Raw genomic sequence first — 24,991 nt, 5'->3', positions numbered from 1 at the left:
CTTTAGAGTTACAGGATGGGCGCCAAGAGAAAGGAAGCGCAGTCGAGGACGGCAGAAAATTAGGTGAGGTGATGAAATGAGGAAATCCGCAAGCGCAAGTTGGAATCAGCTAGCGCAAGACACGTGTAATTGAAGATTCCAGGGAGAGACCTTCGTCCTCCACTGGACAAAGATAATTTGATGGTAATGATGATGTCAGAAGGGACACCACCTACAGCGAGTAGCAGCTGTTGTATCTTTGATACACGTGTTCCTCCAACATACGTGCGAAGTTTTACAGTTTTAGAACGAAACATCAAATCTTTAATGACGTTTATTGTCACCGTGACATCAACAAAGCTTTTGCATTTTGTTTGGGAGAGAGAAAGAAGTGCTATTCCAAATAAAATATAGCGTTGAGATCGAAAGTTGTTGCGAATAAGTGAAGGTGACATGTTTATTCATGAAAAAGACTTCATGGACCATGTTAATTTTGGCTCCATAGCACACATTAGCTCTCAAAATTGGCACATATGCTTTGGTAACTTTCAGGTTCATCGCTTTTCTTTTTTGGATGTACCCGAATATAATTTCGTACAACAGTTTGTGGCTATACAGAATGATGAAAGGTGTATGCCCAGTCTGTCCAGAAATTCCTTAGCAAGTGCACTTGGCTTTCCGCACTGCCTGCCAGGAACTCGTGGGACTGAGCCAAGGTGGCAGCAGTACCTGTTGAGGAGTTGTTGCGGTGACCCCTATTACGCAGCAGGCCCAAATATTGAGCTTGCACCCTCTTGTGATGCGGCAAAGCGCACTGCTACAAGGGTACTGTTTGAGACAAAGGAGGATGCTGTCCCTCTTGCAATACTTGTCCACAAGGAGCAAAGAATTTACGGCTGGTGGCATCATTCAAGCCTGTCGAGGACACCCATCCAGCCTGCTCTCAAGGTAAGCCAGTAAGTCAAGGGGCAGATATGCAAATGTTAGTATATTCTGTCTACAGCGATTTGCTGTCCAGTGAGTACACGACAATAAAATCTGCAGCTTTTTATTTCCCTTTAATATTATGCTAGCAAAACTATTGCTCCACCATTACAACAATGTGTGGGTCGTTGCTTAAAATAAAAGTTCACTCTAGTAGAGCACATAATTTTTTACGCATTGAAACTTGCAATAGAAATCGACGAAACTTCCATTATTGTTTCCAAATAAAACTATCCTGGCTTAGCTCTTACTCAGTAAAAGTACACTTGAAAGTATTGCCAATGGCTGTGTCAAAAATGAAGGCAAAAAAGTGCAATGGTACAAAAATGGTTGTCACGTCAAATTAGCAGGTAACGCTGCAACTGCATCCTGCGTAACAAAACAACTTCGGTGTCTGTAATTGAGAGGGCAAAAGTTTATCGCAGATTATTAAAAATATTAGTAGCCTTGAAAAATTGAAAATGACCATTTAGTATGGCATCAGTACGGAACATTTTCTTCAGAAGAGTACGCCTTTGGGTTGGTTGGTTTATGATTACAGTCTGACTGACTGAATAAACTTTATTGAAACCAGCAAGAGATGGTGGCTGGGCCTAGGCCTCCCACGTGGGGACGTCGAGGTGCTGCCTCTTCGCCGCTTCGCAGGCCTGCTGGGTCGCCCAGAGTTGGTCGTCAGGGTTGGGGCTACGCAGGGCAACGTGCCATCTCGACGAGAGGGTCGTGGGGTTAGTGTCGGGGTATTGGTGCGTACAGTCCCAAAGCATGTGTGGAAGTGTGGCTGGCTGTGTCTTGCAGATATGGCACGTGGGATTGGGGTAAATGTCTGGGTAGATCTTGCTATAAAGTTGTAACGAGGGGTAAGTATTGGTTTGTAGCAGGCGGAAAGTTGTAGCCTGCGCTCGGGATAGTGTGTTGTGTGGGCCGGGGAACGTTCTACGCTCCAAGTAGAAGGACTTCACAAGATCATTGTCGCGTGTCAGGCGATCCCTACCGGTGGGGGCAGCCTCCCCTTCTCCCGCGTGGTTAACTAGGCCTCGCGCTAGGGAGTGGGTAACCTCGTTTTTGTTGGGGAGGTGCGGGTGGACGGTGCCTACATGAGCCGGGAACCAGACGAGTGTAACCTGATGGTCAGGTGAGCGGGGCGCTTGTTGCAAGATGCGCAAGGCTTGGTGTGAAATACGGCCGTTGATATAGTTGATAACGGCGGAGCGGCAGTCAGAGACGATGGTATGGCATGTTGGGTCTAGTGTGGCTAGCGCGATGGCCACTTCTTGAACTTCCTCGGCGTGTGGGGTTACTAGGCTGATAGCATGGTGGAGAGAGCCTTCACGCGTGGTGACGGCTGCAAAGCGGGTACCGTAAGGATCTTCGGCGACGTCGACGAAACTTACACCGTCATGGCGAGTAAGGGATTTGGTGAGAACCGTGGCACGCGCTGTGCGACGTGCGTGGTTGTATTCGGGATGCATGTTTCTGGGGATAGGATCGGCGTGAATCCAAGCTCGTATGGTGGAGGAGATCTGGTGCTTATGGCCGTGTTGATGGTGGTAGGTGATACCGTGCGAGGTGAGGATATGGCGACCCGTCGCTGTGAGAGTGAGTCTCTCCAGCTGAGAGCGACGTTGGGCCTCGATGAGCTCGTCCAGTGTGTTGTGGACGCCTAGTTGAAGGAGGAGGTCAGTGCTGGTGCAACCGGGGAGGCCGAGGGCTTGTTTATAGACACCGCGTATAAGTATGTTGATCTTGGTTTGTTCAGCCTTGTACCAGTTTAGATACGCAGCAACGTAGGCGATGTGGCAAATTACGAATGACTGGATTAATCGGAGTAGATTCTCCTCTTTCATACCCCCACGGCGGTTGGAGACCCGATTCAAAAGGCTCATGGTGTTGGCTGTATTCATCTTGATTTTGGCGAGGGCCATGCCATTCGCTCCATTCACCTCTATGAGCAAGCCGAGCAGACGGATATTGGTGACGAGGGGTATGGAGCTGCCATCTATGATATGAAGCGCAATGTCTTCGTAATGGCGTTTAGCGGAGGAGTATTTTGGACGGCGGCCACGGAGAGTAGGCCTGTAGAGAAGGAGTTCGGAATTCGCAGGGGAGCAGCGAAGCCCCGTGCCTTGGATATAGGTCTCGACTGTTCCAATGGCGGATTGTAGTGCCGTTTCTATTTCACCATCACTGCCTTTGTGGGCCCACATGGTTATATCGTCAGCGTATATGGTGTGGGTGACACCGTCCACTTGCTGCAACTCCTTGGCAAGATCGATCATTACAATATTAAAAGGCATTGGGGAGATAACGGAGCCCTGGGGAGTTCCCGCGCTGCCCAAAGTCTCGGCGTCGGAGCGGAGATCCCCCACCGAAAGGAACGCCGTGCGATTAGACAGAAAGTCTCTGACGTAATTATAAGCGCGCGCACCGATATTAAGGCGTGAGATGCGGTTAAGAATGGTGGAATGGGCTATGCTGTCAAATGCTTTTTCGAGGTCGAGGACGAGTATAGCTTTAGTAGTACGTGTTCTATCTTCTAGTGCATGGTGCTGAAGTTGTAGCATGACGTCTTGGGTCGACAGGTGGGCCCGGAAGCCAATGACAGAGTGAGGATACGCTACAGTGTCTTCCAGATGGGTGTTAATTCGCGTGAGGAAGGCATGCTCCATAACCTTTCCCACACATGAGGTTAGTGAGATGGGGCGAAGATGATCGAGGCTAGAAGGTTTGCCAGGTTTCGGAATAAGGATGACCTTTGCTGTTTTCCAGGCCGGCGGAATGGCACCATTACGCCAGCAGTCATTGATATAATCTGTCAGGTGGGTGACGGAGGCATCATCCAGATTACGGAGGGCTTTGTTAGTGACCCCATCGGGCCCAGGGTCAGAACGGCTGTTTAATTTATGCAGGGCGGCTTGGATCTCAGCGACACTAAAGTCTTCCTCCAGTGGGGGGTTGGGGGCCCCAGTGTAGGAGCCGTGAGATTGCAGTGGGCCCACGGGGAGATACTTGTTGGTGAGGTAGTCTTATACTTGGGCGCGGCCCTGTTTGTTCTTTTCTGTATAGAGAAGTTTAGTGAGGCGATCTTGCTGGGAAGAGCGGGTGGCTTGACTATCGAGGAGGTGTTTGAGAAGCTTCCAAGAAGAGGGACAATGGATCTGTCCGTCAGCAGTATTGCAGAGTTCAGTCCACTGCTGACGGCTCAGAGTGAGGCAATCGGCTTCGATTTCCTTATTAAGGGCTATTTTAGCGCGGAGGCGCCTGTTGAGACGTTGCCCTTTCCAGCGGGATAAGGTGGATGTTTTAGCCGCGAGGAGGTAGGCCAGTCTACTGCCCATGCGCTCGACGGGGGCATCGGTGATAACGGTGTGCGTGGCTGCATTGGTTTCGGAGTGGAGATTTCGGGTCCATGCATCAATGTCCGCTATGCGTTCCGCATGCTGGTCAGCGGAACGATGCTTGCGAAATGCATCCCAGTCAACCCAAGTGAACTCACGGGGTTTGGCAGTAACTGCAGCTATCCGAGGGATAAGTGTGGCAATGATGCAATGGTCACTACCGAGATCATGTTGTGTGTTGCTCCATTGGGCGTTGGTGACGTTCTTGGTAAATGTCAGGTCGGGGGTCGTGTCGCGGGAAGTGGAGCTACCGAGAAGTGTGGGGAACGTGGGGTCTGTAATGAAAGTGAGGCCGAGGTCTTGGGGGTCTTTCCAAAGGTTTTGAGCCGCCGTCGTCGAGTAGCCATATCCCCATACCGTGTGGGGGAGATTGAAGTCTCCACCGATAACGAGGGGGTTGGTGCCAGCTACGTTAAGGGCCTTCTTAAAGAGGGTGAGAAAACGGCTTCGAACTTTGGCAGAGGGATGGCTGTACACGTTAAGGAGAAAAATACTTTCCTTACGTCTCCTGGTGGGGATAAGTTCAACGAGAAGGTGTTCGATGTTTCGGTCGTGGAGATTGTGTTCGATGGCGGTGATTCTCTTGTTGACGAAAGTGCAGAGGCGGCGAGAAGCATGTGGCGGGATGAAAGGTTGGTAACCTGGGAGGGTGACCGAATCGATATGGGTTTCCTGAATCATGATGACGTCCGGTTGCCGGGTGACGGTACGAATGTGTTGACGGATGACTGGCTGTTTGCGGAGATAGCCTCGGCAGTTCCACTGCCAGATAAGTGTATCTCTATTATTGTGGGCCATGATGGGGATTGGGGGATGCCGTCAGGGGCAGTGCTGGGGTTTGGAGGGTAGGAGGAGCGGGCATGGAGAGAGCTTGTAGGTGGGTTTCAGTGTTTGCGACGCGCTGTGCCAGTGCGAGAACGGCGTGTTGCATGGATTCGACTGCGTTCTGGAGTGTGGTCATCGTGCTTTGAAGTGCGGCTAGCATGTCCTTAACCTCTGAGCGCACTTGGCCCCCTGGCTTCCTCTTGGAGGGCCCGCTTTTTGGGGGCTGGTGCCAGTGGAGCGTCGTGGCTAGAGGAGTGGGACGCTTCGGCGGGTGGTGTAGGAGCGGGTGTGTTGGATTGTTTAAGATCGCGAACCTCTTGCGAGAGCTTGTGAATTAGGTCGCGCATAATCGCATTTTCTTTTTTGAGGTGAGCTATTTCTGCGTTATCATTGGTGTTCGTGGACTGTGGAGAAGGTGTGTTGCGACCCTCTCGCGAGGCGCCCTTAAGGGCTTCTGCGAAGCTCACCTTGTTAGTAGGAGACATGGCGGGTGGGGCAGAAGTAGATCTGGATCGGGAACGGCGCTGTCTCGAACGTGAAGGGGTCGGGGAACAATGTTGCCTCGAGCGTGATGGAGTCCGGGATCTGGAGCGGGGCCTGGAGCTGAAGGGCGGGAAGTCGCTTTCTTGAAGGGTGGCTTGCATTGCAGCTCGGCGTTCCCCAATGCGCTTGCGAATAACGTATGGTGTCTTGTAGCGAGCCGTACACGATTTGTCCGCTGTAAGATGAGGGCCGCCGCACAGTGAGCATGTGGGGTTACAAGTGTGATCGGGAGGTGGGTTGCGGACTCCGCAACCTCTGCAGATCTTGTTATTGGGAAAAGGGCAAACATCCACGCGGTGTCCGAGGCGGCCGCATTGGTAGCAAATTTCTATTTGCTTGCGGTATAATGAGCATGGGATTAAGGTAGCTCCGTAACGGACCAGATATTGCACGTCGGGGCCACTGAGTGCGAGGGGGTTGCGAGTATTGACGATATTGGCGTTGACTTGCTGTGGGGTATCGGAGAGGGGGATTCCGCGGATGACTCCCTTCGTGGTGTCCTCGGCGGTCGTCTCATACGCGTTAACATCGTGCGTGACCCCATTGACTTGAATGGATTTTATGCAGACATACCGGTCGGCGTTCTGCAGACTTGGCGTACTGACAATGACAATGTTTTGTTGGGTGTTGGGGCACACCGTGTCTTGTTGAATATCAGCTGGGCTGAGCTGTGCGGCTTGGAGAACGGCTGTAGTCATGGTAGGACAACCAATTTTGGCGATGTTTACGAGCAGGAAACATTTTTAACAGAAGGACAAGGAGAGGGACACAGACAGTTGCCCTGTTGTATAGCGTTGTTTACTGCTCGTAACATTTTGTTATTTAAAAACAAAGTGCAATGTAAAGGAAGCACGGGGCCTCCATGGTAGAATAATATACCCTGTTCATATTTGTTCAATACATGGAATATCATTCATAACCTCACTTCGAATGTGCTGCAGGAAGAGGCCGTGTCTGCCAGGAAGCTGTATTCAAGTCGTAAAAAATGAAAATACTTAGTTGCGGTCATTGAGGCAGTGACAACGGCTACAATGGCGTGCCATGCGCTTATTCTTCATTTCGCAATGTCTGCCGGTGAGCAATGTCACTCTTCTAGTGACTGATGCTGTTTCGCATGTTTTGGAACATTGGCGGCAGCGGCGGCATCAAAGACGCATCGTCCAAGTGACAACCTGCCTTTTTGCAGATAACGTCGGCTGTCCTGTGACGTCGCTGCCATGCTTGCTTCTCGCTTGGTGGGCGTAGCTCGGCGAGCGCCTCGACTGCAAGCCCTCTTCGACCGGATAACGCCGCAGTCTTCATCAAGGGCCACTATCGACAGAGCAAGCGATAAAGCAATGGAAATCAAGGCCTGCTTTCAGATTGGCGGTAGCGGGAGCAATCGAAGAAGCATCGTCAATGTAACAACCTGCCTTTTGGCATATAATGTCGGATGTCCTGTGATTTCGCTGCTGTGCTTGATTCATGCTTGGTGGGCGTAGCTCGGCGAGCGTCTCTGCTGCAAGCCCTCTTCGACCGTATCACCCCGCAGTCTTTACGAAGCACCACCGTCGTCAGAGCAAGGTATAGAGTAGTGAAAATCGAGGCCTGCTTTCACATTGGCGGCGGCTTCAGCATCAAAGAAGCATGTCCCAAGTAACAACCTGCCTATTTGACGTTAGTGTTTCTTAGTACTTTTTTCTATTACTGACATATTTCTTTACTTAGTACTTTATTTTTTGCCTATTACTGCTGCTGCTGCCAAACTGTGACGACGTCCCGCAATGTGATAGGCACCACTTGTGAACTGACGCTCACCGTTTCAGACTCTACCAGTAAATGCAATGACTGTACTTCTAAATTTCACACCACAATATGTTGAGGAATCTCGGACACGACAGTTAGGTCAAAGGGAGATGCATACTCACTGGCTTGGCGCTCCACGGCTTGTAGACGGCAGAAATTACGTGCGCAACATGACAAATTTAGTGATAACTCTGACGCGCAAGACGAGCGGCAGTTGTTACAGACAATTAAGAGAAATGTTGACGGCTGTTGCCACTCTGGGAGGTAGTTGAAGGCTTTGAAGAGTCTTTACAATTTCTGAGCGAATATTACTATCAACTGCAACAATGAATGGAGCAAAATGACAACGACATCAAAGAACTAAAACGCAGAAACGAAAGACATGAAAAAAAAACGGGATTTACGTCAATCAGCTGCAAGCTGAAATTGACAAACTTAAATGGAGGATCCACCGCTTAAACCTGGAATATCATGGGATTCAACGCGCTGAAAAGAAAACCTGCTCGAAAAGCTAAGCGAAGTAGCCACGCAGCTCGAAGTTCCACAGCTCTCGGAAAGTGAGGCTGTTTCAGTTCCCCGGCTGTCGTCAAAAAAAGAAAAGATACTTGGCATAATCTGCCGCTTCGCAAAAGAAGCCGATAGGGTCAGCTGGTGGAAAAGAAGAAAGAAGTTACGTGAATCGAAGGACGCTGTATTGCTGCTTGAAAATGTGACTAAAAGGTCCTGTGATTTACTCTTTGAGACAAAGATATGGGTTGAAGCGAGCGAACTACAAACATGCGTGGCATAGCAACGGCCGCATTCTTGTCCGAGCAGCCGACAGTGATTCTGCAGTGGCCCTTTCTACGGCGAGGAATCTTAATAAGCTCGTTTCCAAACAGTTCTTGATAACGTTGCCTTGTGGAAGTGCGTAGACGCATATTGCCACAAGTATTCAGTCGGTATTTAGGTAAAAAAATTCTGCAGTGCTTTAAATAATTTCATTTGAACATCAGCTCAGTTTCAAGTAAGAAAAACGACCTCTGTTTTTTTTAACACCTGGGGCAATCATTTCATACAATACTGTTCACAGCGACATGGTCAACCAACGAGGCAAATATTTTCCATGTCCCAAATTGTAGTGCCTTCTACTTAAATCTGTCTTACTCTCGCGGTGGCGGAGTATGCATCCTGGTAAAATGAAGGGCTTGAGTGGGACTTACTGCCCGAGCTCTCCGTAACAACTTGCGCTGAAGTGCTAGCAATAAAAATGCAAAAGACCGTTATTATAGTATGTTATAGCCCTCCAAAATGCAGCGTTAGAAATTTTTTTGATAGATTAGAAGAAAGCTTCGAGTGTGTTAATAAAAATCGGCTTGATTTAATTGATGGCGGTGACATCAACATTAATACAATTCCCAAACATTACAATTAGATATTTTACTTAAGATTATGCAAGCAGAATACGAGGTTAATGCATACGAAGCGGCACCACATGCCACATGCAAAGGCGTCATCCGAAGAGTGGACATCAGAGAGTCCCAAGCTATGATAACAAGAAATATCGTGCATGACATGAACCAGCTTGCGCTGGCTCCTAAGCGCATCAAGACGTCGGGATCGGTCATTGTACTTTTCGATGGACTCAATGTGCCGAACTTTGTCAGGTATAGATCCACACAAGGGAGATGCTACCTTTACAGGAAGCAATTCGACGTCTGCTTCACCTGCGGTAGGGCCGGGCACCGCTCTGATGTGTTTCCAACACCTGACTTTCTTCAGTGCAGGGGATGTGGAACTCGCAACCCAGAAGATGAACATGTGTATGTACATAGGTGTAAATTTTGTGAAGGCGATCACCCTACCGGCGACAAGTTTTGCAAGCAAAGATTTCATGTGCCGTACATCGTACGACTCCGTCAAAGAGAGCGCCACAGGACTCGGTCGTCAACAAGAGCGCAGTCGGAGGCGCGACAGCTGGCGCCCAACCATCTCCCCGAGGACAAGGAGCACTCACGCTCCAGGAGTCCCACCAGATCCAGGCATCGTTCACTATCCAGGGAGAGAAGGCGCTCCAAGTCAAGGGAAGCGCAGGTGTGCTTCGTGCGAAGGGACTCTATACCTGGCGAGAAGACGATGCCAGGAACCACTTGGGCTGACATAGTCAAAGGTACGGCGAGCGTTGCTGGGGGCGCCTCGATGGCTGTGGGTGATGACAATGATGCCAGAATAGAGCAAATAATTAAAGCAGTAACATCTTTTGAAAAACTAATGAAGAATTGACGAGGTAGTTAGTAGAGCTTCGTAAAAAGAAAGCAGTCGAGCCCTCCTAAATTTGAGATAGATAGACTTGTAAGCAAAAGCAATGATCCAGGGGAATCCAGCTCCACTGCCCCTAAAGAGAGAGCGGTGAGTTCCGAGGATAACGCAGTCTTCTCAGCCCTCAGTGAAATAAAAGACACAATTAAAGCGATAAGAGAGGCAGTGGAAAAAACGAACTTTAAAGTGGACAAATTGTGGAAATGGAGGCTCACGGCGGAGAAAATACTTAAGAATCGAGGCATCAGGAGGTGACGATGATGAGTATCTGCCATCGGAGGCGGATAGTATAAAGTCCATTCCTGGATTGTCGGGGGCCATCACAAACAGGAAAATAGGGGGTAATAGAAAGGCAGCCTCACCTAATAACAATGGGCAGTAATCATGAATTTAATGTGTGGCAATGGAATTGTCATGGGCTCACACAAAAAAGCAACACTGCTACAGGTGATTTGGTCATCTGACGCCCGGCCAAAGCTAATTATGCTGCAGGAAACCTTAGAGTACGAAATTATGCTTACTGGGTAAAAAGTTATACGTGGAGACAAAAAAAAATGGGGAGGGGGTTGGCGACCCTCATTGACAAAAAGTTGTCATACATTCAGCATGATATTCACCTTAGACATTCCAGGTTTGAATTTATTCTATTTGAGATAATACTTAAAATGAACAGAGGTAAGACGCAAAGCATTTTCTGTTTGAATATTTACAGTAGTCCTAACGACATGAGACAGAGGTTTAGAGCCCTCTTCAACAAGATGCTTTCATTTGTCAAAAACTCCCCACTCATAATTGGAGGGGACTTTAATGCTCCCTATCGCACATGGGGATACACTTGGAGCACAAAGAAGGGAGAGGAGCTATGTTGCCTTGCCATGGGTCTGGGGTTATGCTTGATTACTGATCCAGCGTATCCCACCCATTGTGGCACGTCCACAAGCAGGGACTCCACACCAGATCTTACTTTTGTAAACAATTCAAGAGGAGCCAATGGAAAATTCAAATTTGGATCTCGGCAGCAATAATTACATCATACACCTAACCATACGCATACCAAGACAGGAAACTAGAATCTTGAAATTCACTGATTGGGATCAGTTCAGAAAAATCAGGGCGAACAAAAGGAAAGTGGGGCCTCCAGATGCCGAGCAGGAGCACCTTGAGACATGGGTCATCCAGCTCAGAGAGCATGTCAAAGAGGCCACTAAAGAAGTTAGGACAGAAGAAAATATTGAAGCTGCGGTCAGCTGGCTGGCGCATCTGATTGAGGCCAAAGAGGCTATATTACAGAGATGGAAAACGCAGAGACTAAACAGAACGCTAAGGAAAAAATAGCGCAGCTAAACAGAGAAATTGATGATCATTCGAACACCCTCGTGAAGCAACAGTTGGATGAGATCTGTTATTAAGCTGACGGTAGGCTCAAATATGGAGGTAGCTGGAACCTCCTCAAGCGCTTGCTCAACGAAAATGAAACAAGGGAGAGCACGAGAACAGCTATAGCTAAGTTGGTTCATCAGGAAGGCCAATATAAAACAGAGAAGGATATCATGGATAGTCTCGAGCCAAATATCTCCCACTTAAACAACCTCACGAAGGAGACGAAAGCCCCGAATTTACGGGAGGCATATGTAAAGAACTTGACCGGGACTTCACTGAGAGTGAAGTGAGGGCGGCTCTTCACAGTCTTAATGGTTGATCAGGTGGCGGGTCCTGACGGAATAACTAATAAGATATTAAGAAATCGAAATGATGAATCAATTTCTTATCTAACTGAACGCTTCAATGTATGTTGAAGAAAAGGGATATACTCAGAGTAATGGAGGGTGGCGAATACAATCCTCATACCAAAGCCAGGCAAACAACTCACGCTAGACAACCTCCGTCCTATTTCCTTAACGTCATGTCTAGGCGAAGCTATAGAACATGTCATCCTAAATTGACTCACGAAATACGTTGAGCAGAACGACATCCTCCCATACAACTTGATCGGCTTTCGTCCCGGGCTGTCAACTCAGGATGCTATGCTGCTGATCAAACACCAACTTATACACGCCAGCCCAGCGCATACGAAAGCCATTTTGCGAATGGATGTGGAAAAAGCTTTTGATAGTATAAAGCATAATGCAATACTTGCCGTTCTCTCGGAGATGGGTTTAGGTAAGTGACTTTTTAGCATGACTAAGAACTTTCTTAGAAATGGAACTGCACAACTCATGTTGGGTGAGCTTAAATCAGAAGCTAAAAATTTGGGAAATAGGGGCACTCCACAAGTGGCTGTGCTCTCACCTATGCTATTTAATTTAGCAATGTCCAAGGTTGCAAAGAAATCTGCAGAAAATTGACGGTATACATTCTGTGATATATGCCAACGACATTACCATATGGAGCACCAAAGTTAATGTAGGACAGACAGAAAAGTTTGCAGGAATTACAGGAAAGTTTATATGTTGTAGAGTACACACTGAAAGACATGGGGTTGAAATGCTTGGCAGCCAAATGAGAACTCTTAGTCATTAAACTTCGCAGAAAAGGTCGTAAACTAGGAGGTTACATTCTGGAAGATGAGCCAAGAGTGTGCTTATACACTCATGAAGGATCCACAATCAGGTTAATTGAAAAAAATCAACGTTCTTGGGTATCACATAGACGGAAATAATGCTAACTACCGAACAATACAGCACATCTCGAATAAAACAGTTGAAGTCATTGGGCTACTAAGGAGAATTACCAATAGACACAGAGGCTTAGAAGTAGACAGCGCTTTGAGGCTGATACACGCCTTTGCTCTCTGCCACTTATGTGGCTGCATTATTCAAATGGAAGCAGGCAGAACTTAACAAACTTAATGTGATCCTCAGGAAGCTCATTAAAGTAGCCCTAGGGACACCCAGTAACGCTGCAACCGACAAACTCATGAGTCTAGGGGTGCACAACACAATGGAAGAAATCGCGGAGGCCCAACAGCTAGCGCAACAAGAAAGAATGGCAAAGCCACGAGCTGGCAGGAGCATATCACAGGCAGTGGGTGCAGAATAGAATACATCAAGGAGGCCAATAGAGGCTGAAGTAGAATTAAGGACTGAAGTGAGGAACAAGATCAGAACCAACCCTCTCCCTAGAAACATGCATCCAGAATATAATGTCGAAAGGTGAAAGGCAAGAGCTGAAGCACTCTTGCAGGAAATAGAGCAGCAGAACCAACTGGCAGCTATAGTTGATGCTGCCTGGGTGAAAGGTAAAGAAACATCTACGGCCATTGTATCAAATTATCAAGGGAAGGTGCAACACGCTCTCACTATTTCTCCCAAGGACCCCATGGTGGCGGAAGAAACGGAAATTGCTCTAGTCATCAGGAGTAATAAGTGGGCCTGCATTTACAGTGATTCGAAATCCGCTGTAAAGTGTTTTGATAAAGACTACGTAGCTGGAGTTGCAGCTAAACTTTTTGAAAATATTGGGTTTACGAGAACTGAAATGCGATGGTTTCCTGCGCATATGGGGTAAGTGGGCGAGACTCGGGTAAACCTCAATGAGGTTGCTCATGACTTGGCATGAGGACTTGCTAACCGTGACAGTCACAACCAAGCGGTTCACCATCAAGCAAGGGAATCTCGAGATCATATAATAACATACAATGACGTTACCAAACATTACTTTTTAGGACGCAGACAATTCTCGTTGCGGCATTCAAAACTGAACAGGGCTCAGGCAGCGTCACTGCGCTTATTGCAGACGGGTACATATACCACACCGTACACCCTTAATAAAATATATCCAGAGAGGGAGATTAAGATGGACTGCAACAATTGCAATGGCAGCATTGGAATCAGACATATGCTGGCGGGGTATCCTGCGACTCTCCCCAACCTGGTTGAAAAATGGACGCAGTGGGAGAAAAGGTTTCAAACCCCAGTGTTTCAAGATCAATTAAGGGCAGTCCAGAGGGCCCATGATGTCGCTGAATGGCTTGGCTTGACAGTGCCAACGTGGGAGCGGCCCGCCTTGGCATAAGAAGTCGAGTGTCCAGACCTCATTACAATAAAAGTTGTCACACACACACACACACAAACACACACACACACTCACACACTTAAGATGAATGGTTTAGCGGATGTAATTAATTTACCCACTACAGTTACTGATAATTCTTCTTTAATTGATATTCTTTTTCACCAATATCACCCCTGAAAAAGTTAAGAGAGAGAGAGAAAGAGATAATATTTAATGGCAGAAAGGTGGAGAGGTCGGCCTGAGTGAAATGCCTCTAGCCTGCTACTCCACTCTGGGGAATGGGTTTGGGGAATAACAGAGATAGGATGTGAAGAGGAAGGATGATGGTGGTATGGTGAATATGATGAGGGCTGCACAGCACAATGTTTCTGTGTAATGCGTACGTGTACACTCCAGATCACAGCACAGTCATCTTCGCGAGCAGAGGTACAAGTTACTGCAGCGTAGCGGAAAGGCTGTCTATAGCGTTCATAATTTTTGCCACTCTTAGCGCCACTGGCGTATTTAAACCGGACAGTAGCAGCTGCAGGGCGGCGATTATTTGTCGCAACATGGTTCTGATGATAGGATCAGATGGCGATATCTGAGTGCACTGTCCTTGCTCGCGCTGACAGTCTGAGGCCCGTGAGTGCGGCGGTAAGCGTGGCCATACGTACGGTTCCGGGCTTGCGCGGCTCGCTTGCAGCAATGGTTTATCTATCGATGCCGATTCAATTACCTTCTGCTGGACCTGCGGGATTGGAGCCAGGAAGCTCTCATCTGGACCTACAACTTGTCCATGCCGACGACGCGTTCGTCTCCTTCGGTGCTGCAATGACGCGGCCGCCTCCTTGTGGGACATACTAGTCTTGCTTATTTGGTTCAGTATTTTTTTCTTCTTTTTCTGTTTAGAACAATCATTAGAATTGGCCTCGTGGGGTCCGTCGCAATTCGAGCACTTCGTTTGTCTTACTGTGCATGAAGATACGTCATGGGTGCCGGCACAGCGGAGGCATGCCGTCTGGCCTTTGCGGACAGCGCTGACACCTGTGACATTGCAATGGTCGGGGCACATAAGGACGCACCGGGTGTCTCACGTAGCCCACCTCGACATGATCAGGTAGCGTGTCTCCCTCTAAAAGAAGCTTGACGCTCGTCGAGCGACTGAAGCGGTGAAAATAGATGACCTTCACTGTTGAAGACAGAAGCCTTTGTAGCTCTTCGTCGCTGATGTCAATCACGACATCGGAGATAACACCTGCCCTAGTGCGACCACTGTGCACGACCAACGACCGGACTTCTATGCGTCCTAGTATGCGCACGGTTTTCAATTTTTCTAGGGCGGCTTGCGTCGCTACTTTCACTGTGACTACATTTTTCTTGGTGTTGAAACGCACTTCGTTAATTTCTTTCGGAGCCACATTACCAAGGTAGGTGTTAAGAATCTGTCTGTGCACAGAATTTAAATTCTTAGAAACGTCGAGTTGCACAAAAGCAATCCTGTAAGTCGGAGTAGGCGGCCCGTTGGGGCCCTGCTCAATCGCATCTTTGGTTGTCTTGCGGTATTTTCTCTTCAGTCGCTTGCCCTCCACGACGGGGTAGTCGTTGTCGGAATCAATTGGCTCGCTGTTGGGGAAACAGGAACCGGACGTCTCCATGGCTACGTTGCAGGCCTTACAATATGTCCTTGCGAGACGCAGTGCGAAGAGGCGTGCTCGACGCAAGTGGCGGCATGTCGTCTGTCATCGCTTCGGACGACGTCTCGTCCAAGAAGCACAATTAAGCCTCCTCTATGATAATACTAGCGCATCAAGGCAGGAAGCGACACTTGCTCAGATCACTTCGTCTTCGTCTAGAATAGAACTGGCGGCTGAAAAAGTTACGATGGTTACATTTGCCTACGAGTTCAGCGACCACATGCCTGTATTTATTTGCGCCAAAGGGCACGTAGGGCAAAAGGTAACGCAGCCAATGCACCAGATGCAAAAAATATTCCCACGTAATTTGTCTATATTTCGGGAACAAATAGAAAATGCCTGTTGGGAAGATACATATAAATTCAACGAATCAAATGGCGCCTCTGAAAAAATTCTTCACATTGTCAAATCGATATATGAATCTAGCTTTCCCTGAGGGCGTGTTCAGCCAAGTAAAGAATTTGAAAGCCATGGATTAACTGTGACCTTCTCAGATGAATTGTGCATATAAATGTTCTCTAAGGCAAGTTCGTTTTACCTAAGGATATCGAATTATTCCGCCAATTTAAAGTGTGACGTAATCGCTTAGATAAAGATATAAAAGAAGCTACGTGAGAATATTTTGCTAATTTCTTTGCAACTGCTACTGGATGCTCAGAGATTATTTGGAGAAGGCTCAACTCTGTATTAAGGCATCATCCACCTGTCCGTAAAGTTCTTAAATTAACTAATTATGGCACAGAATTTGCTGGCAAGCGGCTTGCAGATATATTTAATACATGTTTCGCAAGTTTAGGTAATATGCCTTAGCTACTAAATGATCGTAGCAACATGCCTTCTTATTAACAACAATATTTTCCTGAAACCTGTGGATGAAAACGAAGTAAGCCACATTAATAAAAATCTAAACAGCAATGCGGCGGATATTGATGGGTTACAGATAAAACCTTTGAAATGCGTTGTTGACATTATGGCTCCATGCATTGCATATAATATTAAGCTTTGTCTCAGTCAGGCTATTTTATCCAGTAAAATGCAAGAACTCGCATATATGTCCTATATAGAAAAGGTGACAAATGACATGAGCGACTATCGTCCAGTATCAATCATCCCTATGTTCTCGAACGTACTTTAAAATCGTTTCATGGATTTAAATCGGTTCATGCATTTTGAGCGAAACATAAACATTTAAATGAATGCTAATTTCACTCTCGCAAAGGCCTCAGCACGGAGTGTGCCTTCCTTGCTCAGAAACAGTTAATATCAAGGGCAATTGACGAGAGACAGCTGGTTCTGGTGCTGTTTGCAGATTTTACAAACGCATTTGATTGTGGAAATCATCCCTTTCTCCTTAGAAAACTCCCACGTTATGGCTGCTGCGGGAAGGCTGCATCCCTTATCACATGTTACCCAGAACAACGCAAGCAAAGGGTCGGTATTAATGATGAACTCTCTAGTCCACGGCCCGTTTCTTGTGCCGTGCCACAAGGCAGCATTTTGGGCCCGTTCCTCTTTAATTTATATATTAGTGATATCATTAGTATCAGTATCAAGGCAAGCTGTAAAATTTACGCCGATGATAGTAGCATATTCCTGATAAGTCGGTGGATGAATTAGTTGAGGAAGCAAACTTAGTGCTTCAAGGATTACATGCATAGACACTCAAGAATAGCCCTATAAATAAAGACAATCAAAAGAAAACCATAGTTTTCTGGAGAAAGAAAAGCGTAATAAATAATACGCCTGATTTGCTTCATTTACCTCCTATCTCTATTGTTCCGTGCATTAAAACTTTAGGCGTTATCTGCCTAGAAAACTTATCATGGAATGCGCATGTAAATTCCTTGGCGACTAAATTATCTCAAACAATCGGGCTTGTTTACCGTAACCGCCATATACTGCCAACAAAAATAATGATGCTGATTTTAAACACAATGTTTCTGTCTAGTGTAAATTACTGTAACCTAGTTTGGGATACTACCACACAGGGAAATTTGTAAAAACTTTATGTACTAGAAAGAAAAATGTTCGAGTTCTAGAAAACGTTTAAAATATGTTCATGCACCTAAATTTTTTTATAAATTACAATACAATGCCAATTGCCAGTACGTACGATTATTGGCTCTGTAGAGAAACCGTTAGAATGACATACGGACAACACGCTCTTCGTAGCAACCTGGCAAGGCTACTGAATGGATAGCACAACAAAACCAACCGTTTGGAATATACCTCTTTTAAAGTTCAGTATCGTTATTTCAGCCTGCACTAGATTGTTTCCCTGGCTTCCCGCGAATTTTTCCTTGCTGAAACTAACGAGTCCCATTATATAGGTTATATTCTTGGTTTTTCTTTTGTTTAGTGTGTATGAGAAATATTATCGTTACGGTGTGTGTCATGAATATACCTTTTTCGCCCTCGTATTTCGAACAGTTTCGATACCATTATGCTTATCATTGCTTTTTTGTCGTTATCGATTGGAGGTACTTTTTACTATGCCCTTTTGTTAGAGATTTTTTTTCATTTGCTTTGCATGGTTTGCGATGCTCCAATTTGTATAAATGGTGTTTCTAAACAATCATGTACTGCCTTTGTGTTTGCTAACGCCAATGCAAAAAACCTCCGCCTTCGTCAAGCTGTTCATATGGCAGCCTTTTATGCATGTCCCTCGAGTCTTGCAATAATACAAATAACATCCTTGTCATTCTCATTGTTCGTATGGTGATTCGAGGCTATTACTTTCTGAGGTCGGTTCTTTGTTCGCGGGCATCTACTTTCTGTTGTTTCCACCGAGGCGCACTGCATCCTCGTGTGTACCTCCGGACAGTATTCCTGCTTGGCGAATAATAAAATAGTTGTGTTTGTAGATCCAGGAAAATATCTCCAAAAAGTCTGGAAGGAATCTAGGTCCATATCCGCAAAACGTTTTTACGGTAAAAACGTTTGTGGCAACCAATAGCGATATTGGACATATAATTTGCGAAGGCCATCAGCCAATGAAAAACAGCACTTACGAACGAGAAGCTTTGTCAATTCGGTCCCTGGTTAATAAGGCCGTTTTGTGATTTCGTACAATCTTACACTTCTTCAGATGCAAGCGATGGTCTCACTGGTGGAAATGGAAAGAGAGAGAGAGAGAGAAAACACTTTATTGACCCCTAATGAAATGGAGCTCGTTAAACGCCTTATGGGGTGGCTCCCTCCTTACGCGATTCATAAGCTTCCAGAGGCGCATGGCCCTTGTGAATAAGTCGGAGCAGATCTTGCAGGGGGGACGACGTGATTGTGTGAGTTGTTGTAGGAACAAAATTTTTAGAGTACAATATGTTGGACCACCCTTGATAGTGAGCTCATCAAAGCCATTTTTGTTAGGCATGTCTCATTATAATGCAGAATGAAAATCGTTTCTTTGTAGCAATGTTTTCACAAGTACCGATGCCAAGTGAAGGCTGCGAAATAGACAAGCAGGAAATGCGCATTCCCTTGCAAAAAGCCCCTTAAGCTCTCACATAAATAAAGCAGAGGCAAATAATAATAATTGGGGTTTTACGTGCCAAAACTACTTTCTGATTATGAGGCACGCCGTAGTGGAGGACTCCGGAAATTTCTGACCACCTGGGGTTCTTTAACGTGCGCCTAAATCTAAGCACACGGGTGTTTTCGCATTTCGCCCCCATCGAAATGCGGCCGCCGTGGCCGGGATTCCATCCCGCGACCTCGTGCTCAGCAGGCCAACACCATAGCCACTGAGCAACCACGGCGGGTCAGAGGCAAATAGGTTTGCTGTATAGCGAACCTATCTTATGAGTTATCAAGGAATCAGGAATAGTAAATCGAATCATTTGTGAACAGTTGCTGTAAACTCGAGTGTGTATGAGCCATAGATGTGCTGAAAAGAGAAAAAAAAGGAACCCCTCATTGCTTCAGCTTAGCTGCATGTCAAAACCCTGGCATGCACGTAAGTAACACCATTGGATACTTTTACTATGGATAATTTCTGTTATTTTAACACCTTTTGCACATCTCTGAGACGATGCTTGCGAGTGCACGGGTGAACGCCTGCGGCACTTGCATGCCATGAACGAACACAACCCTGCATACTTTGAGATCCTACGGGGCCTCCTACGGAAATGATGCAACTGAACTCATGCTGGCTGTCAAAGCGACTGTTGCAGCAGGGAGGCGCCGGTTGCATCGAATATGAGTACAACCAAGCAGCATTGCCACACATTGGCCAGGGCTTACGAATCGTTCGAAGAAGGTGCCAGTGAGATACTCAGAAGCTGAGCCATCTGCCAAAAGGACAAGAAAAGGACGAGGAAGTGGCCCCACTCCCTCTAGAGAATATCAGTTAAAGTTTGCCAAATGCAAGGCTGCGTTGCAGTGTACCAGCCTCCGGCCTGATTGGTTTCATGACTGACCTGAGAACAGCGTCAACTTGCATTCGCTTTCAAATGCGAATCTTGGGCACCTCCCTATCTAGGTTAGAGTCAAACATTGCCTCATTTGTTTCCCTCAACAGGATCAAATAAACACAACATCACAGTGTACTACTTCCTTAGACAAGGAACTTCAATTGCAGCGCAGCTAGAAATTCAGTGCCAGGTGTTTTTCTGAGCTGGAAGTTGAGGCCACTGAGAGGCCAAGGAGAGCGCGCGAGTAAGATGGCATTCCGCATAACCGTTAATTATGGTTCAAGGCGTTTGCGGCCGCACTGCCTAGGTTTGGCTGTGTACGTTAGGTAGCTGTTTTTTGTTTCGTCCAATGCCGTCGGCCTTTTCAGATTTATGTTCACGCTACCATTAGCTTGCTCCCTGATATAGAGAAATGGAAGAGACAGTGGTTGCCATAGCTGTAGCGTGAGTTCACGCTGCGATCGCTTTATAATGTAACCGTTTTGTGACTGTCCGTATTAGTTAATGAAAAGATTTTATTCATGAAGGGTAGAAAGGAAGGAACATGTCTAGCCTGGCATTCAGAAATTGTGCCTCCCTTTCTATGCCGTGGACGTTAGTTCTGGTAGCACGACAGAACAATTGCCTACAACGTGTACGTGCGGATCAAGCTTTTACATCCTGATGTGCCCACAAAAATTATGCCATTTCTGCACGTCCTCAAACCTAATATACTGCAAACAAAGCTGCGTTCTCTGTTCGACAGTACCCTGTGCCGAAACCGAATACGGCTGTATCCACTTGGATAGTTTGTGACAAGTGTTGCTGCATTTGTGTGCAAAATAAAAATCAATACATCATTTCCAGGCTCTACACGAACCCTTCGCGTCATGGCTGTGGCATCCACTGTGGCCGAAGAAATCTCCGGCGTACTGAGGGGTTGTTGTGGTGAGTGTGACAGATTCCGGCGCACTGTGGAGCTTATAAGCCACGAATGATGGCCGCTTTGGAGGACATAATATGCGGACATTCACCAGTCGCACATTGAACATTGACAGGTGAGTCTAAGCATATTGAAATATTTTTATGTCTCCAAGTGTTTAACATTTAAACTTTACCAGGGCTTCGGCAGTGGATGCTTTTTTCTTGTTTCGTAAAAAGGCTCCTCTGAAATTTTTTAATTGGTTGGAGCCACCTGTCCTGAATGATGAGCGAGCCTTCTAATTGGTTTTGGTGTGTGGGGTTGTAACTGGGTCAACTGAGCATTGCAAACAAAAAATAAGCCTTGAAAACGCAACCCATGGCAAGGAGCAAGATGTTCAGGCCACGTGGGACCTCTTCGTTCGCCTTCAGTCTTGTTCTTTTTTATAGTATTTCTGTGCGCTGAAGTACAATAGAAAGAGTACATATTTATAATATAATATAGATTAACCAATTGTAACTACAATTATATTTATTTTTTGTGCACCATCAGTTACAGCATCATGTGCGTTGCACCGAGGAACACACGAAGGTACGCTGTTTCTTAGTAACATGACTCTTTTGGGTCGTTTGTAGAAGGCTTTATGGTTATTTTTTAACGTATTTTTGTACAAGATAGGCTCAGTGCGGCTCTACTAAAAAGTTTTATACCATGTAGTTAAGTTGGCGCTGCAAAAGCGAAAAAGATGGAGTCGTACACACTTCATATATGGTCCTCTGGTATACTACTCCGCTAACAGCATTAGCCCCAAAAATTAAAACCCCTATAAGCGTTTCGAGCAAATGTCGCGTTTTGTGCAAACGTCTTTGTGAATTGGTGTTGCTGACAATAGAGCACCTGACGTTGAAGGGTACGCTACTATAATTACGGGAAAATTCAATGCTTTGTCGAGTGAACATTGGTATTTGGCCTGTTAATGAAATGACAATTTGAGTAAACTCTTGTCACGGTGCGCTTGCTAAGCCATTTCTGGGATGGAAAATTCACAAAAGGTTGATGTGGGCGAGTTCGTGCATGATGCATGTAGTTAACAATGGCACATAAAAATGGGGGAAAAAAAGGGTCCACGTACAACACAGTGCCGAACATCCAACTAATTTTGGTAGTACGGAAGCTGGAAGTTCCAAGTCGCACGTGTTCCCTTTTCGTCCCCATTATCTGGCGCCGTTGTTAGCCACAAAATAAAAGCACTCTCGCTCCCCTAAACAAGTACCCCCCACCTCATTCTTCTTTAGGTGTTCTGCAGTGTTATAATCGGTTATGGCCATTGGTGCTTTGTGCGCTGGTTTGCCTTCTTATGATGTATGGTTTAGCACGGTTTCATAGGTATATCATTTACTGTATTCTTAGTAGCCGACTTACAAATTCTCCAGCCCTCTTACAAAGCAACTTCAGAACTGCAATCTACATTGAAATTTTCGTAAAAACCGAAAATGCAAGTACTTGAAATTAGGTAAAATGAAAATGCTCTGATGTTTTTCAATTCAGAAATATGTAAATTTTGTACTTCATCTTATTGTGTACTGCCCAAAACCACAAAGCACACATCGGTCCACTCAGAGATCAGTGATTCCTTGTAAAAATGATCTTTTTTTCGCAGCCGGACCTGAAGACCTCACGTTCTTGGAACCCAGTAAGTTCAAAGCGCTCGCAATTATTTTTATCTCCAAAGTTTGGCTGAATAACTTTCGGGTAGGCATATGTGTCGATGTATTTGAGTATGTAAAATACCACTGTGCCGAGGGACAGACCGAAAAACTTTACCGGATAAATTTTATATTTTAGCAATCGAAGCCTAAGTGAAAGGATCTGTGTTTAGTATTTTGCTTTTCATACAGGGACAGGTGTTGTTCAAACTTCAAAATTGCTGCAGTTTGAATGTGTGGTTCAATTTATACATAAACTTAGTATAAGCCTAAAAAACTGGCAATAGCATACTGTGTTGGAAGAATTGTGTTGGCCTTTTTCGTAAGTGTAAGGACCAAAAATGCGAACTTTAAAGGGACACCGATGTAAGTTTTAAACATTGCCTAAAACATTACTGGAGCCCAGAATACCTAGGCCGTGTTAGTTTTTCATCCGAATAACATGCATAATTTAAGTAACACAGTGACTAAAGTTACCATTTTCCTTGTACCTTCCTCCCCTCCGCTTTTAGGACGTTGGCTATGACGACACTTTGTATAGTCCACCGGAATATATTTAGCAGATTTATATTATTTTAAAATAGCTCAACCAAGGCTTGAGCAAATGAAAAGTCTAAACGTCTATACTACCTCTAATGTGGGGGGGGGGGGGCATTTCAATTTTTATGGTTGAGTTAGCATGAAACCACACCGCAAACGATTGGAACGTTGTTACTGTACTTGGGGCAGTGGCTGTGAACTGCGCATGGTGTTTGCGCTTTACGTGCATTGCAGCCAGTTAATGCTGCAGATGTCCGCTAAATATCCATTATACTGTGCAATGCAGCCAGCCACAAATCAACTTTCAACAAATTCATATCAGGGCCCTTAAAGGCAGGACATAGCTATTATTATGCATTTTCTTATTTTGAAGTGAAGATTCTTCAGAGAGATTTATAATCATTCAACAGTGCCAGTGTGCAGGAAACCTTGCAGAATATCGTAAATCACGAAACAAAGTTCGGAGCATGGCGTATTAGAATTTTAAATAAAGGTGTTGATTGCGTTAAGGAGAGCTCATTTATTAAGTGTGAATATGGCCAAATGGAGGGGGCCAGTTTTGGTGTGTACTTTGAATTACAAAGGAAAATGTTTATGGCTTATCAACATAAAATGGACCATACTTTTTATAATAAATTTTTAACCTACATGGGAAAAGAGGCATTAACAGAAGTACAATATGAAGCTTTAGGCGAAAAAATGTCCTAGTTCCACTCAGCAGCAGGCTTGCTGAACTGTTTCACGTACTTGCAGAAAAAGCTTGAAATCTTTCAAGTTATCATGATACTCCCTGATTGTTTAGAACATAATATAGCCCATCTGGGATGTCTTGCAGCTGCTCCCCCTCTTGTGAGAGGAGAAATGTTTTCCGCTGCAGCACAGCCAATGGCAGCAGCCAAGCTTGAGCCCGAGACTTCAGCTGAAGCCTCAGACCGAGCACCATCCCCATCAACGTCGTCTAATCTGCAGCACACCACGTTTGTGACAGGATCATGTTCAAACCCACCCGCTGTTATAAGCGACCTCACGCCTTCTGCTTTAGTGCCAGCACCTCGAATGTCCCAGCCTCAACTTCATGTGTTGTCTCCACCCCCTCGAAACCTGACGGTAGAGTTTACTTATATTCGCCAGCACGGTAGGTCTTTAACTGAGTACTTTGGCTGGTTTGCCAAGCATATAAGTGAAACTCACCGTGGAATTAAGCGGTACATGTGTTTTACCTGCACTGTAACATTTGGTGCCCTTGCACGATACAAGAAGCACTGGAATGGGAACCCCACAGTCTCCTTAATAACTGCTGGGATGCCCGTGGAGAAGGGCGGTTGCGCACCATTATGCTCAGAGTACCTTAGTACCGACCTTGAGTATGAGTGCCAGCCCCGCTCATTAAGTGACGAATCATGGCTTTTATACTTCTGCCGGATGCTAGAAGGAAAGCACCTGTGTACAAAAAGTGTTGTTGACGCTGTTGCTCAAAGTGTATCAGAAATGTTTTGCGCTGAAGAATTTGATCTAGATATTTCACAGCTAAAAATGAGAAGTGGAGAAAGCTTTTGTATGAGCATAACAAGGTTTATGAGAGGCCTTGTGAGAAAATACTTTCCAATGGCTCTAAAGCTTGTTACGTATCATTGATACAACTTTTACAAACCTCCTGAGGCACCCAAAGGCAGCCCAGTACCTCTTACGTCCAATCTCCTCATCTGGCGATTTGAATGATGCCGTGAGATTTCGCAGTCATGCACTGTTGAAAGAGAAAAGGGACGCACTCATACTACTAGTCTACTGCAATGTTGTCATCATCATCATCAGCCTGGTTACGCCCACTGCAGGGCAAAGTTATACTTTTCATACTTCTCCAACAACCCCGGTCATGTACTAATTGTGGCCATGTCGTCCCTGCAAATTTCTTAATCTCATCCGCCCACATAAC

The 24,991-nt window shown here is 45.9% G+C and overlaps 1 pseudogene; it reads left to right on the top strand.

The window, feature by feature from the left end:
* Positions 1-7,754: 7,754 nt before the first annotated feature.
* Positions 7,755-8,425, top strand: LOC142586134 (uncharacterized; annotated as a pseudogene).
* Positions 8,426-24,991: the final 16,566 nt, after the last annotated feature.

Source organism: Dermacentor variabilis, chromosome 6, assembly GCF_050947875.1.
Source record: "Dermacentor variabilis isolate Ectoservices chromosome 6, ASM5094787v1, whole genome shotgun sequence".
NCBI classification, from domain to species: Eukaryota; Metazoa; Arthropoda; class Arachnida; order Ixodida; family Ixodidae; genus Dermacentor; species Dermacentor variabilis.
The sequence above is the reverse complement of the archived record's forward strand: the minus strand, read 5'-3'. Positions and strand labels throughout refer to the sequence as shown.